The sequence below is a fragment of the Tachyglossus aculeatus genome, chromosome 3 (assembly GCF_015852505.1).
Source record: "Tachyglossus aculeatus isolate mTacAcu1 chromosome 3, mTacAcu1.pri, whole genome shotgun sequence".
Classification (NCBI taxonomy): Eukaryota; Metazoa; Chordata; class Mammalia; order Monotremata; family Tachyglossidae; genus Tachyglossus; species Tachyglossus aculeatus.
In genome coordinates, this window is record NC_052068.1 from 88,184,747 (window position 1) to 88,198,587 (window position 13,841).

Here is a 13,841-nt window from a genome sequence, read left to right on the forward strand (position 1 = left end):
TAACAGAGGGACAGTGAAGTTAAGTGACTTGCCCAAAGTCACACAGCTATGTGAACTTGGGCAAGTCATTTGATCACTCAATCAATCAATCATATTTATTTGAATGCTTGCTCTGTGAACATCACTGTGCTTGGGAGAGTATAATATGACAGAGTTGGTAGATATGTTCCCTGCACACAATGAGCTTACAGTCTAGAGGGGGCGACAGACATTAATATAAATAAATTATGGATATGTACTGTGGGGCTAAGGGAAGGTGAACAAAGGATGCAAATCCAACTACAAGGGTGATGCAGAAGGGAGAGGGGGAAGAGGAAATAGGGCTTAGTCAGGGAAATCCTCCACTTAACTTCTCTGGGCCTCAGTTTCCTCATCTGGAAAATGGAGATTCAATAATTGCTTTCCCTCCTACATAGATTGTGAGCCTGATGAGGGACAGGGACTGTGTCTGTCCTGATTTTCTTGTATCTACTTCAGTGATTAGTACAGTTTCTTGACACATGGTAAGCATTTAACACATACCACCATTATCATTATGTCTGTCTACAGTAGGCACTCAATAAAGTCTACAGTTTGATCGGTCTTCCAAGTCCATTTTGAAGGTGTTAAACTGGTCTTAGCAATAAAGTACAGAAAGAGCCACCAGTTTCAGTTCTCCAAAATAATAATAATGATAATAACTATGATAATAATAGTAATAACAATAACAAGACCAATAATAGTCTCTCAAGATAGACTTACACTGTTGGAAGAATGTTCCCTAATTCCATAGCAGTGTTCTATCTCAAATGCACAGTGAAAACCCATGTTATAGAAGAAAGGAGTGGATCTCCAAGCCTGAAGCAGGAACAGGAATCAGAGAAAATTGACTACAATAAAAACATTTTAAGAATTTATTTCCCCCATTTCCTTTGGCAATCAGGTAAAATTGCTGCTGTTGCTTCTGAGTTTTGGGCTTGAAGGAAGGGCCAGAGGTGGGTGGCTCCCTAAAGTCATCTATATTTGCCTATTTGGCCCAATCAGCTTAGTGGAAAGTCTTTGGAGTCTGAGGATCTGAGTTCTAATACCTGGCTCTGCCACTTGCCTGCCATGTGACTTTGGGTAAATCACTTAATTTTTCTGTGCCTCAGTTGTCTCACCTGTAAAATGGGGATTCAATACCTGCTTCCCCTTCTATTTAAACTATGAGCCCCAAATGGGACAGAGACTTTGTCCAACCTGATTATCTTTTGTCTACCTCAGCACTTAATACAGTACTTAGTATATAGCAAGCACTTAACAAATACCATTATTGCCAGTACGTTAGGTTGGGGCTTGACATTATATCCATTAGAGTGAAAGCTCTTTGGGGGCAGGAACTATGCTTTATCCCTCCACTGTCCTCCCAAGTGCTCATTTGAGTGCTCCACATATGGAAATGACCCTGGAATCTCACATTCAGGATGACAGACCAGCCTCAGTTCTAAGACTGGATATTTAGGCATGATCTTTGTGAAAATGTGTGCATTGTTAAGTGCTTACTGTCAGACACTGTCCTAAACTCTGGGGTGGATACAAGCTCTGAGGTGGATACAGAGTCCCTGTCCCACATGGGGCTCACAGTCTTCATCCCCATTTTAAAGATAAGCGAACTGAGGCACATAGTATTTAAGTGATTTGCCCAAGGTCACACAGCAGTCATGTGGTGGAGCCGAGATTAGATCCCAGGTCCTCTGACTGTGTACAGTGGGAATAAGACTTGCATAATCTCTCACTCCTTTCTGTGTTGCCCTGACTTGCTGCCTTTGTTCTTCCCCCTTCCCAGCCCCTCAGCAGTTGTGTATATATCTGTGATTTTATTTATTTATATTGATGTCTTCTTATTTGTATTAATGTCTGTCTCCCCCGCCCCACTAGACTGCAAGCTCATTGTAGGCAGGGATTGCCCCTCTTTATTGTTGTATTGTGATTTCCCAAGTGCTTAGTACGATGCTCTGCACACAGTAATCACTTAATAAATACGACTGAATGAATGAATGAATTATATTGGTTTAGCAGCCCGCTGTTAAAACTCAAAATCGTGTTAATAAGGTCATTTATTAAGGGCTTACAATGCTCTAAGTGCTGGGGTTGAAACAAGGCTATGGAATTAGACAAACTCCTTATTCCACATAGGGCTTACCATGTGATTTGTCCCTCTTTTATGGATGAGGAGCTGAGGCTCAGAGAGGTTAAGTAATTTGCTCAAAGTCACACAGCAGGCCAATGGCGGGGCAATGACTCATTCATTCAATTGTATTTATTGAGCACTTACTGTGTGCAGAGCACTGTACTAAGCACTTGGGAAGTACAAGTTGGCAACATATAGAGATGGTCCCTACCCAACAATGGGCTCACAGTCTAGGAGGGGGAAACAGACAACAAAACAAAACATGTGGACAGGTGTCAAGTCATCAGAACAAGTAGAATTAAAGCTAGATGCACATCATTAACAAAATAAATATAATAGTAAATATGAACAAGTGAAATAAATACAGTAATAAATCTGTACAAATATATGTACAGGTGCTGTGGGGAGGGGAAGGAGGTAGGGCCGGGGGGATGGGGAGAAGGAGAGGAAAAGGGGGGCTCAGTCTGGGAAGGCCTCCAGGAGGAAGTGAGCTCTCAGTAGGGATTTGAAGGGAGAAAGAGAGCTAGCTTGGCGGATGTTTGGAGGGAGGGCATTCCAGGCCAGGGGGAGGATGTGGGCTGGGGGCCGACGGCGGGACAGGCGAGAATGAGGCACGGTGAGGAGGTTAGTGACAGAGGAGCAGAGGGTGCAGGCTGGGCTGGAGAAGGAGAGAAGGAGGAGAAGGAGACTCGAACCCAGTTCTCCTGGTACCCGGTCTCGTCCTCTAGAGCACTTATGCTTGTTCTCTGCTCTGCTGCAGAGACTCAGTGCAATAATAAAAAAATAAACTCATTCTCCCCCATCTAACAGGGTGAGGGCAATCATCACTATACCCACATTACCAAAGATGAGAGCAAGTGTCTATGAATTAGGCCCTTGTCATTCAAACCAGTCAGCAATGTGGAAGTCAGAAAGTTATCAGAATCGTGTCCGTGAGATTACATGCCAGCGGAGAGAAGTTTCCATCCTGAAATTCTAAAAAGGAAGAGCTCTGACTGGCTGGACTGAAGAATGGACTGGGGGAGGATTCCAGTTCTCTGGAGGTCTGATTGTGCTGGGTTTCTCTGTCTGCCCCGAAGGCATCACTAACCTTGCCTGGGGATGTTTTGGAATGTGTTGTTTTGGAATCCCAGGGTCAAGGTACTAAAGGCTCTTCTTCATGAGAAGCAGCAGCGGGGCCTATTGGAAAGAGCATGAGCCGGGGAGTCAGAAAGACCTGGGTTCTAATCCCAGTCCGCCACCTGTCTGCTGTGTGACCTTGGACAAGTCACTTCACCTCTCTGGACCTCAGTTCCCTCATTTATAAAATGGGGATTAAAACTGTGAGCCCTATGTGGAACAGGGACTGTATCCAACCTGATTTGCTCATATAAATAATAATAATAATGATGATGATGGCATTTGTTAAACGCTTACTATGTGCAAAGCACTGTTTTTAAGAGACTTGCCCAAAGTCACATAGCTGACAATTGGAGGAGCCTGGATTTGAACCCATGACCTCTGACTCCCAAGCATGTGCTGTTTCCACTGAGCCACGCTGCTCCATATCCACCCCAGCAGTTAGTACAGTGCCTGGCACTTCACAAATACCACACATTATTATTAACTATTATTTTGCCTGAAGCAGTTGACTGCCCACCTCGAAGGGAGGATGGAACATGGGGAAGATACACTTCTGCACAGAGAGACCACATCAGGGAAATTGAAAGTCAGGAAGCAGAGAGGTCTAGTGGAAAGTGGATGGACCTGAGAGTCAGAGGATCTGGGTTCTAATCCTGCCTCTGACAATTCATTTGTTCATTCATTCAATTGTATTTATTGAGTACTTACTGTGTGCAGAGCACTGTACTAAATTGCTTGCTACGTGACCTTGGGCAAACCCCTTAACTTTTCTGTGCCTCAGTTTCCTCAACGGTAAAATGGGGATTCCATACCTGTTCTCCCTTCTTCTTAGATTGCAAACCCTATGTGTCCAACCTAATTAACATGTACCTGTGCCAGCACTTAGAACAGTGTTTGTAACATAGTAAGCACTTAAAAAATATCGTGGCAAAAAAAGTAAGGTACAGCCAAGCACTTGGAGTTGCAGTTACAGCTGCAATGACTTGCCGTGGTGTGAAATGGATCCTTTAAAAATGGGATTATTTTAGAGAAGACAATTGGGTCACCATCATGCTCACTTTCAGTAATTCATTCTACTGCAGAAAAGGGGTTCTGGTTAAATCGCCCTGATGAATAAGGACTTGGCGAAACTTCCAATCTTTTTCTTCTTTCTTGTGATGAAGGTGATGTAAGAAGATGCAGTTACACTATAGACTATCCCAATCTGTTGAAAAATCAAACCATAGGATGGGGTTAGAAAAACAGCATAGCCTAGTGGAAAGTACATGGGCCTGGAAGTCAGAGGACCAGGGTTCTAATTCTGTGTCTGCCACTTGTCTGCTGTGCAACTTTGGGCAAGTCAGTTAACTTCTCTGTGCCTCAGTTCCCTCACCCACAAAATAGGGATTCAATACCTACTTAGATTATGAGCCCCATGGGGAACCTGATGATCTTATATCTATTCCAGCACTTAATACAGTGCTTGGCACCTAGTAAGTGCTTATTGTTATATTATTGTTACCATTCGGGTTGAGATTCGTGGGAAAGTGTTCAGTAGAGACATCAGAATTAACTCAATGTGTGAGGACAAGGGACTGAAGCGTGTTCATTGGCTTCTTCCCGGCTGGGCTGTTCAAATAAGGCAGCAGGGCTGTCTCCAACTACAGACATTTTTTTCTCATTTTCTGAGCATCGGAGGAGCAGTCCAAAGCAGCTGCCAAAAGCCGTACAAGCCCAGTGTTCTCTGCTTGCTCCAGATGGGATTCTTCTTCTCTTCTCCTCTTCTTTCTCCTCTCTTCCCTTCCTTCCCCTACCTCCTCCATACATCCCCTTTATCTGGTTTCCTGTTTTTTGGAAGGGGGAGTCAGAGTGGGCTTCATCCAATGAGGGGTTAATCCCATAGGTGGCAAGCTGCAGATCAGAGCCCACCGACTCCCTGGTAACTTGGGTGGGTGGGGAGGTCGGAGGCACTCTAGCTGTGTGAAAATGTGTAGGAGAGGCTAAGAAAAACATTCCCGGCTGAGAGGAGAACTTGGGGTGGAGGCGGCCGAGAAGAGAGGGTGGGGGAAGGAGGTGGGGAAGGTTGAGGTAATATTCAGTTTGGAGCGATGCGGAGTGTTTGAGGTTACATCACATTCCTGTTGCCGTTTTCTCATGTGTTGGGGGCCGGGGGCTGGCAGGGAGGGGAGAGGTAGGCCAAACCAGCCCAAACCGGCTAGACAGCTAAAGGGGCGTTGGCCTGGTACTTCAGGCTGGGTGCATGGGGGTTCTCTGAACTCGCCCAAGCCCCATAGTGGCCTTTGAGTTCACTGGTTCTCACTCCCTCTCCTCCTATGGCCAGGCTGTCTCTCTTCCCTCCCTGCTCCTCTCATTCCCTTCTCCGTCTCCCTCCACCTTTCTCTTTCCTTCTCTCTCTCCCTCCCCCTCTCTTCATTTGCCCTCTAAAATTAGCCCCTCAACCATGATGCAGATGGGCAGGAAAATTGGGAGCGGGAGATGAGAGACTAGCACACTTAGACTGCTTTGGCCATTTTCACCCTCACACCTTCCTTTCCCCCACCCACTCAGCACCCTGAAAGCGTGACTCCCGCCAAGTGCAGGTCACACTCTAGGAAAGGCTACCAATGTGGGAAGAAGGCTGACTCTCCCTTCCCCTGTCACGCTGTTACCAGCACTGCTACTTGCCTTTTATATGACCTTGGGCAGATCACTTCAAGCCAACAAAGGTATTTATCGAGTGCTTATTATGTGCAGAGTATTGTACTAAGCACTTGGGAAAGTACCATAGAGGAAATAGACATGATTCCGGTCCTCAAGGATCAACTCTCTCTTCCTCTCTTACCTATCATTCATTCATTCATTAAATCAAACTTTTTGAGCACTTACTGTGTGCAGAGCACTGTCATAGCACTTGGGTGAGTACAATATAACAATAAACAAACACATTCCCTGTCCACAACAAACTTACCTTCTAGAGGGTGAGACAGACATTAATATAAATAAATAAATTAGAGATGTGTAATAAATAAATTGTCTTGTCTTATGACTTTGAATCGTTCCTGACCCCTTAGCCACACCTCAGACACATGTCTCCCAGAAAGCCCCGCTCTCCATCTTCCAGCTTTCTGGTAGTGTATCCATTGAGTTTTCTTGGTAAAAATACGGAAGTGGTTTACCATTGCCACCTTCCACACAGTAAATTTAAGTCTCCGCTCTTGACTCTCTCCCCTGCCGCTGCTGCCCAGCACAGGTGATTTTTGACTTGTAGTAGATTGCCTTCCACTTATTAGCCACTGACCAGTCTAGGAATGGAATGAGTAGGCCTCTGCTTGACTCTCCCTCCAATAGCTGAGACTGGTAGAGTACTGGAAACTCTCCACGTGTGACCCTGAGAGGGAAATAAATAAATAAATTAGAGATATGTCCATAAATTATACCTATCCTCACTCTTCTCTCACTACAACCCAGCCTGCACACTTCACTTTTCTATCAGCAAACTTAGTGAGCCTCAGTCGTGTCTCTGGCCATCAACCCCTTGCTCCTGTCTTCCCTCCTGCCTGGAATTCCCTCCCTCTTCATATCTGGCATACCACTACTCTCCTCATCTCCAAAGCCCCATTAAAATCACACCTCCTCTAGGAAGTCTTCCCTAATTAATCTCTCATCTCCCTCTTCATATCTGGCAGACCATGAGTCTCCTCATCTCCAAAGCCCTATTAAAATCACGCCTCCTCTAGGAAACTTCCCCTGGACTAATCTCTCATCTTCTACCCTCCCATTTTCTGACCCGTCTGCAGCACCTATCAATCCATGGTATTTATTGAGCACTTATTGTGTGCAGAGCACTGTGCTAAGCACTTGGGAGAGTACAATATAACAGAGTTAGTAGACACATTCCCTGTCCAAATATGCACTTGAGTCTGGCCCCATGAAGCACTTTACCCCACAACCACACAGCACTTAGGCACATACCCTATCCTATCTGCAATTTATTTTAATGGTTATATAGTTTCTCTGTGCTTCAGTTTCCTCTGTAAAATGCAGATTAAATATCTGTTCTCTCTCTCCATTAGACTGTGTGCCTCATGTGGGACAGACAGTTTCTGAGCTGATTGTATTGTATCTCCCCTAGTATTTAGCACTGTTCTTAGTATCTACCCTTAAGATATATCACAGTTATTATCATTATTATGATTATTTTCCAGCATTCTTCTCTCTAAAAAAATCTCCTGCAAGCCTCCTGATGCTCCAGTCCCCATGTGGATGAGAGGAGGGTGTGGTGAGGTGCCATATGGGATTGGTGACCAAGGTTAGTGAGTTTGTCAGCAAGGAGGGCTTGGAGCTCCTCAGCCAACTGGTGGCCCTGCTCCCTGCTTAGGACAGAGAATACCCATGTCACCAATTGTCCTAGGTTTGCTCTCCTTAAATTGGGGAGTAACATGGTCTAGTAGAAAGAGCATGGGCTTGAGAGTCAGAGGACCTGGGTTCCAATCCTGGCTCTGCCACTTGCTTCCTGTGTGACCTTGGGCCAATCATTTAACTTCTCTGGGCCTCAGTTCCCTCAACTGTAAAATGGAGATTCAATTTCTGTTCTCCCTCCTATTCCTACTTAGACTGTGAACCCCACGTAGGAGAGGAACTGTGCCTGACCTAATTAATTTGTACCTAGACCAGTGCTTAGGACAGCGTTTGACACATAATAAGTGGTTAACATAAGCCATAAAAAAATCCACATATTCTTGCAGGAGTTTTGGGGGGGTTTGTTCCTCCAGAAGCCATTATTCAGAGACTCACAGTGGGGAACCGCTTGTTTTGGAATAAAAGAGGATAAACTTTGGACTTAAACTAATTCTGTTGCATTTGGGGCTTCCCACAGTAGTTTGCAATGGGGGTGTGTATTCAGCGACATTACCCTGAGCAATGGTGTCTGCATTTCTAGACCATCCCAGCTCAGATTTTCAAATGCCTATAAATTTGGATGCAAGACTAATTCTGAGTTTGCCAGACTAGGGAGTGCCAGGTGTGAATGATGAATTATTCTGAAAGTTGTTCATGCATTAGATGCACCTAACATCTTAAAGGCTGTGCCTCCTGCAAAGACATGTTGGCTCCTGCAGGTACCTATTTGCAAGGGCCTGTGAATATCCTGTGGGTGTGGCCTAGACATTTCCTTGGGAAAATGAGGGCCCCAGAACTGACTTCACTTGGGATAGGAGATCCTAAACAGGTTATCATCATCTTCATTGGTGCTCTGTTTTGAGCACTTCCCCTCTCAGGGTCACACCTGGAGATTTTCCAGTATTCTACCAGTCTTGGCTACGGGAGAGAGAGTCAAGCAGAGGCCTACCCATTCCATTCCTAGTTTGGCCAGTGGCTAGCAAGTGGAAGGCAATATGTTACAAGTCAAAACTCACCCATGCTGGTTAGCAGCGGCATGGGAGAGAGTCGAGGGCGGAGACTTGAGTTTACTGTGTGGAAAGCAGCAATGGTAAACCACTTCCGTATTTTCACTCAGAAAACTCTATGAATACACTACCAGAACGATTGCAGATGGAGAGCTGGGAGAGATGTGTCCGTGGTGTTGCTATGGGTCGGTAACGACTCGACGGCATAAGACAAAATTGAGCACTTGGGAGAGCATGGTACCTCTGACTTGGTAGGCACGCTCCCTGTCCATGACAACTTAGAGTGATAATTCATTATTCAAGGGCTTATTATATACCCTCCAATAATAATAATTGTGGTATTTATTGAGTGCTTATTGTATACCAGGCACTGTTCTAAGCACTGGGACATTTACAAGGTAATTGGATTGGACTAAGTCCCTGTCCCACATTCATTTATTCATTTATTCATTCAATCATTTTTTGAGCGTTTACTATGTGCAGAGCACTGTACTGAGTACTTGGAAGAGTACAATGCACCCTGCCCACAATGAGCTTACAGTCTAGAGAGGGGGAGCCAGACATCAATACAAATAAATAAAATTACAGATATGTGCAAAAATGCTGTGAGGCTTGGAATGGGGAAGAACAAAGGGAGCAAGTCTGGGCGACAGAGAAGGGAGTGGGAGATGAGGAATAGCGGGGCTTAGTCAGGGAAAGTGTCTTGGAGGAGATTGTGCCTTTAGTAAGGCTTTGAAGGGGGGAGAGTAATTGTCTGTCAGATTTGAGGAGAGGTCGTGTTTCAGGCTAGATGCATGACATGGGCTAGGGGTTGGCAACAAGACAGATGAGATCAAGGCACAGTGAGAAATGTGTAAGAGCTGGGTTGTAGAAGGAGAGAAGCAAGATGAAGTAGGAGGGGGTAAGGTGGTGGAGAGCTTTAAAGCCAATGGTGAAGAGTTTTTGTTTGATGTGGAGGTGGATGGGCAACCATTGGAGTTTTTTGAGGAGCAGGGTGACATGTCCTGAACATTTTTGTAGAAAAATGATCCAGGCAGCAGAGTGAAATAAAGACTGGATCCTCATTTTACAGATGAGGTAACTGAGGCACAGAGAAGTGAAGTGACTTACCCAAGGTCACACAGCAGACAAGTGGTAGAGCTGGGATTAGAACCCAGGTCCTTCTGATTCCCAGGACTGTGATCTATCCATTGGTCTTGCTGTCCTTCTTCCTCTCATAGTCTGCCTTTTGGTCATTTTCTTACCCTTCAGTTCCTCCAACGGAAGATGGGGAGGTGGGGGAGGGTGGAGATCATCAGTTTCTAGACTGTTTCTAGACCATTCTCTAGACTGTAATGTCATCTTATAGAATGTAAGCTTGTTATGGGTAAAGAGTGTGTTACATTGTACCCTTTCAAGTGCACAGGGTAAGTGCTTAATAAATATGATTGATTCCTTGGTTGATTGTTTCATCAGTTTAGTTCCTTAATAAATCACCCAGGGAAAGGGTTTAGCTGACTAAAAGTCAGACAATAAGAGGGAGCAAGAGGGTGTATCAAGTTAGACCTATGAATTTCAATTATTCATGGCTCTGTCCCCAAGTACATGATTAATGGTTGGGTGTACTCAAAAACACACTTTTCTATGGTATTTGTTAAGCACTTACTACGTGCCAGGAAATGTACTAAGCGCTGGGATAGATACAAGTTAATCAAGTTGGACACAGCCTGTCCCAGGGCTGACAGTCTTAATCCCTATTTTACCAAAGAGGTAACTGAGGCACAGAGAAGGGATGGGGGGTTGGGGGGCAGGAGAAGAGTGGAGCTGTTTTCTCCATTAACCTTTTCCCCCGGTCCTCTGCCGAAAGGGAGTTCAGGGCAGCTATGTTACAGAACCTTCAGGATTGCAGGAAAATGCTGACACTGACAACTAGGGCAGCCACTGATGACACTCAAACATACCCAGGTGCCCCCTTGGCAACCTGAAAAGAACAAGCTGACATTAATTAGGTGCATTAATGAATCAATCAATCCTATTTATTGAGCACGTATTAAGCTCTTGGGAGGATGCAGTAAAACAGAGTTAATAAACATGTTTCTTGCCCCCAACGAGTCTACAGTCAATAAGGGGACACAGACGTTAATATAAACAAATTAGGCTTACGTACATAAGTGCTGTGGGGCTGAGGGACGGGTGAATAAAGGGTGCAAATCCAAGTGCAAGGGCAACTTAAAAGAGAGTGGGAGAAGAAGAAATGAGGGCCTAGTCTGGGAAGGCTTCTTGGAGATGTGCTTTCAATAAGGTTCTGAACATAAGGAGAGTGATTGTCCATTTGATATGAAGAGGGAGGGCATATCAGACCAGAGGCAGGCTTTGGGTGAGTGGTCAGTGGCAAGATAGATGAGACTGAGGTTTAATGAGTAGGTTGGCATTAGAGGAGTGCAGTGTGGGGGCTGGATTTTAGTAGAAGAGTAGTGAGGTGGGGTAGGATAGGGAAGGTGATTGAGTGCTTTAAAGCCAATGGTGAGGAGTTTCTGTTTGATGCAGAGATGGATGGGCGACCACTCTTGAGGAGTGGGAAACATGGACTGAATGTTTTTGTATATAAATGTTCTGGGCATCAAAGTGAAGTATGGATTGGAGTGGGGTGAGACAGGAGGAAGGGAAGTGAGCAAGGAGGCTGATAGAGTAATCAAGGCAGGGTAGGATAAACGATTGGATTAACGTGGTAGCAGTTTGGATGGAGAGGAAAGGGCAGATTTTAGTGATGTTGTGAAGGTAAAACAGACAGAATTTAGTGATGGATTGAATATGTGGGTTGAATGAGAAAGAGGAGTCAAGGATAATGGCTGAGATTATGGGCTTGTGAGACAGGAAGGATGATGGTGCTGTCTACAGTGATGGGAATGTCAGGAGGAGGGCAGGATTTGAGTGGGAAGATAAAGAGTTCTCTTTTAGACATGTTAAGTTTGAGAAGTAGGCAGGACATCCACATAGGGATGGCAGGAGGAAATGTGACACTGCAGAGAAGGAGAGAGATCAGAGCTGGAGATGTAGCACTTTTTTGAGCAGGATTTGCTCATTCTGTGAAAAGTCTGATTCAACCAGGCTGGAAAAATAAAAGTGGGGCTCTCTGAGAGGCAGAGATAATACAGAGAAGGTGCTTTCCCCTGCAGGCCTCCAACCCCCTACGTGGTCTGCTGACACAGTTTTTTCCTCTCCATCTCCTCGACCCTGCTGGGGTCCCACCAGGGCATGCCCTGAGGAATAGGGGGTGTTTCAGCATAAAGACTTCCAACGAAGGAAATTTCCAGGCCTAGCAAGAAATCCATGTGAACGTGACTAGCCTTTGAATTTCTACCCCTGCCTCTGCAACTAGAACTGGCTTTCCCCAGAGATCTCCTGAACTTTTAATATACATTTTGACTCTTCGATTTACTTTCTTTAAATCACTCCTGGGGCCCCTCTGTGGCTCCCACCAGCTGAGGGAAGGAGAGCAGGAAGAATTGAGGAGACAGAATCTGAATTCCATCAAAGGCATCGTCGTTGGTTTGTCCATCCGATGTTCAGACTGAACTAGAAGTTACAAATGCACCGAGCACTAAATCTGAAAGATACATCAGGGTCCTAGATTAAACCTGTGGGGTACACATAGCCGATGGAAGCCAGATGAAGATTAATGGGGTATAAAGAGATTACAACAAAAATGAAATGATCTGTGTTGGACCTGAGCTTATCCTGGAATGGAGAAGAAGGTCTAATTAAAGCCCTTTGAAGATATAAAGGGTCATATAAATGCTAACGAAACAATAAATAATACCTAGTTCAGATATATTAACATGGAACTGTTTGTCGGCTGCTTTTATGTTTCTTTGCATCTTCCAAACCTAGCTTGGAGGATATTTCATTTATCTTATTAGGAAGAACGTAGTACTAGGCGGCTTGTGTCTTCCATTGGTTGTATTTTGCAAAGATTGAGGAAGAAAGGCTTAATGCACATAGGAAATGCAATCGTAAATGGTGGCAGAGAGAGGAGAGAGGCTTGAAGCAAGGTAGAGAGGGAATAGCTTACAGGTTTAAGGAAGACATTTGCAAGGCAGGGTGACGTCTCACTGGGGAAGGTGATTGCATTATATTAGCCATAATAATCAACCTTGTCATAATTTATGCCTTGCATGAAATTGAAGGAAAAAGACTGGGAGCCAAGAAGAACACCATTTTAAATGCAAAGACATACAGCTACTTATAAAGCTACTCCATCGGCACTCCAGCTGAAGGTTTTGTTCAGTTGGGAGTCTGACTTGGGGAGGAAGCTGAGAAGCTAGCGTCAAGTGAATATCAAGCATCATGGCCTAGTGGAAAGGGCATGGGACTGGGTGTCAGAGGACCTGTGTTCTCATCCCAATTCCACCACTTGCCTGCTGCTTGACTCTGGACAAGACAGTTAACTTCTCAGTTCTCCAGTTTCCTCTTCTGTAAAATAGGAATTCAGTGTGCTTGTTCTCCCTTATACTAAGAATGTGAACCGTGGTTGGGGCCAGGGACCTCTTCTGACCTGAGTACTTTGTATCTACCCCAGTGCTTAATACAGTGCTTGATATGTAGAAAGTGTTTAATAAATACTGGTACTATTTTTATGGTTGTCATTGTTATTATTATCATCAAGAAATCAGTGATCTTACTCCATGTAGAGGGATATACTAACTGTTTGGGAGAGTATAATAGAGTTATATCAGGCAAAAACTCCTATCAGGCAAAAACTCCTCACCCTCGGCTTCAAGGCTCTCCATCACCTTGCCCCCTCCTACCTCACCTCCCTTCTCTCCTTCTACAGCCCAGCCTGCACCCTCCGCTCCTCTGCCGCTAATCTCCTCACCGTGTCTCGTTCTCGCCTGTCCTGCCGTCGACCCCCGGCCCATGTCATCCCCCTGGTCCGGAATGCCCTTCCTCCGCACATCCGCCAAGCTAGCGCCCTTCCTCCCTTCAAAGCCCTACTGAGAACTCACCTCCTCCAGGAGGCCTTCCCAGACTGAGCCCCCGCCTTCCTCTCCCCCTCCTCCCCCTCCCCATCCCCCCACCTTACCTCCTTCCCCTCCCCACAGCACATGTATATATGTTTGTACATATTTATTACTCTATTTTATTTGGACATATTTATTCTATTTATTTTATTTTGTTAATATGTTTTGTTTTGTTCTCTGTCTCCC

At 45.0% G+C, this 13,841-nt stretch overlaps 1 protein-coding gene and 1 non-coding gene across 2 annotated transcripts in view; both read left to right on the forward strand.

Annotated features, from left to right (window-relative positions):
• The window catches only part of ZBTB7C (zinc finger and BTB domain containing 7C), a 399,260-nt gene that overhangs the window by 241,101 nt on the left and 144,318 nt on the right, over positions 1-13,841 (forward strand). The gene's annotated exons all lie outside the window — the stretch shown is intronic.
• On the forward strand, positions 8,517-8,654 carry LOC119926351. The gene has a single exon (XR_005450236.1). It is a non-coding gene; the product is annotated as a small nucleolar RNA SNORA7 (small nucleolar RNA).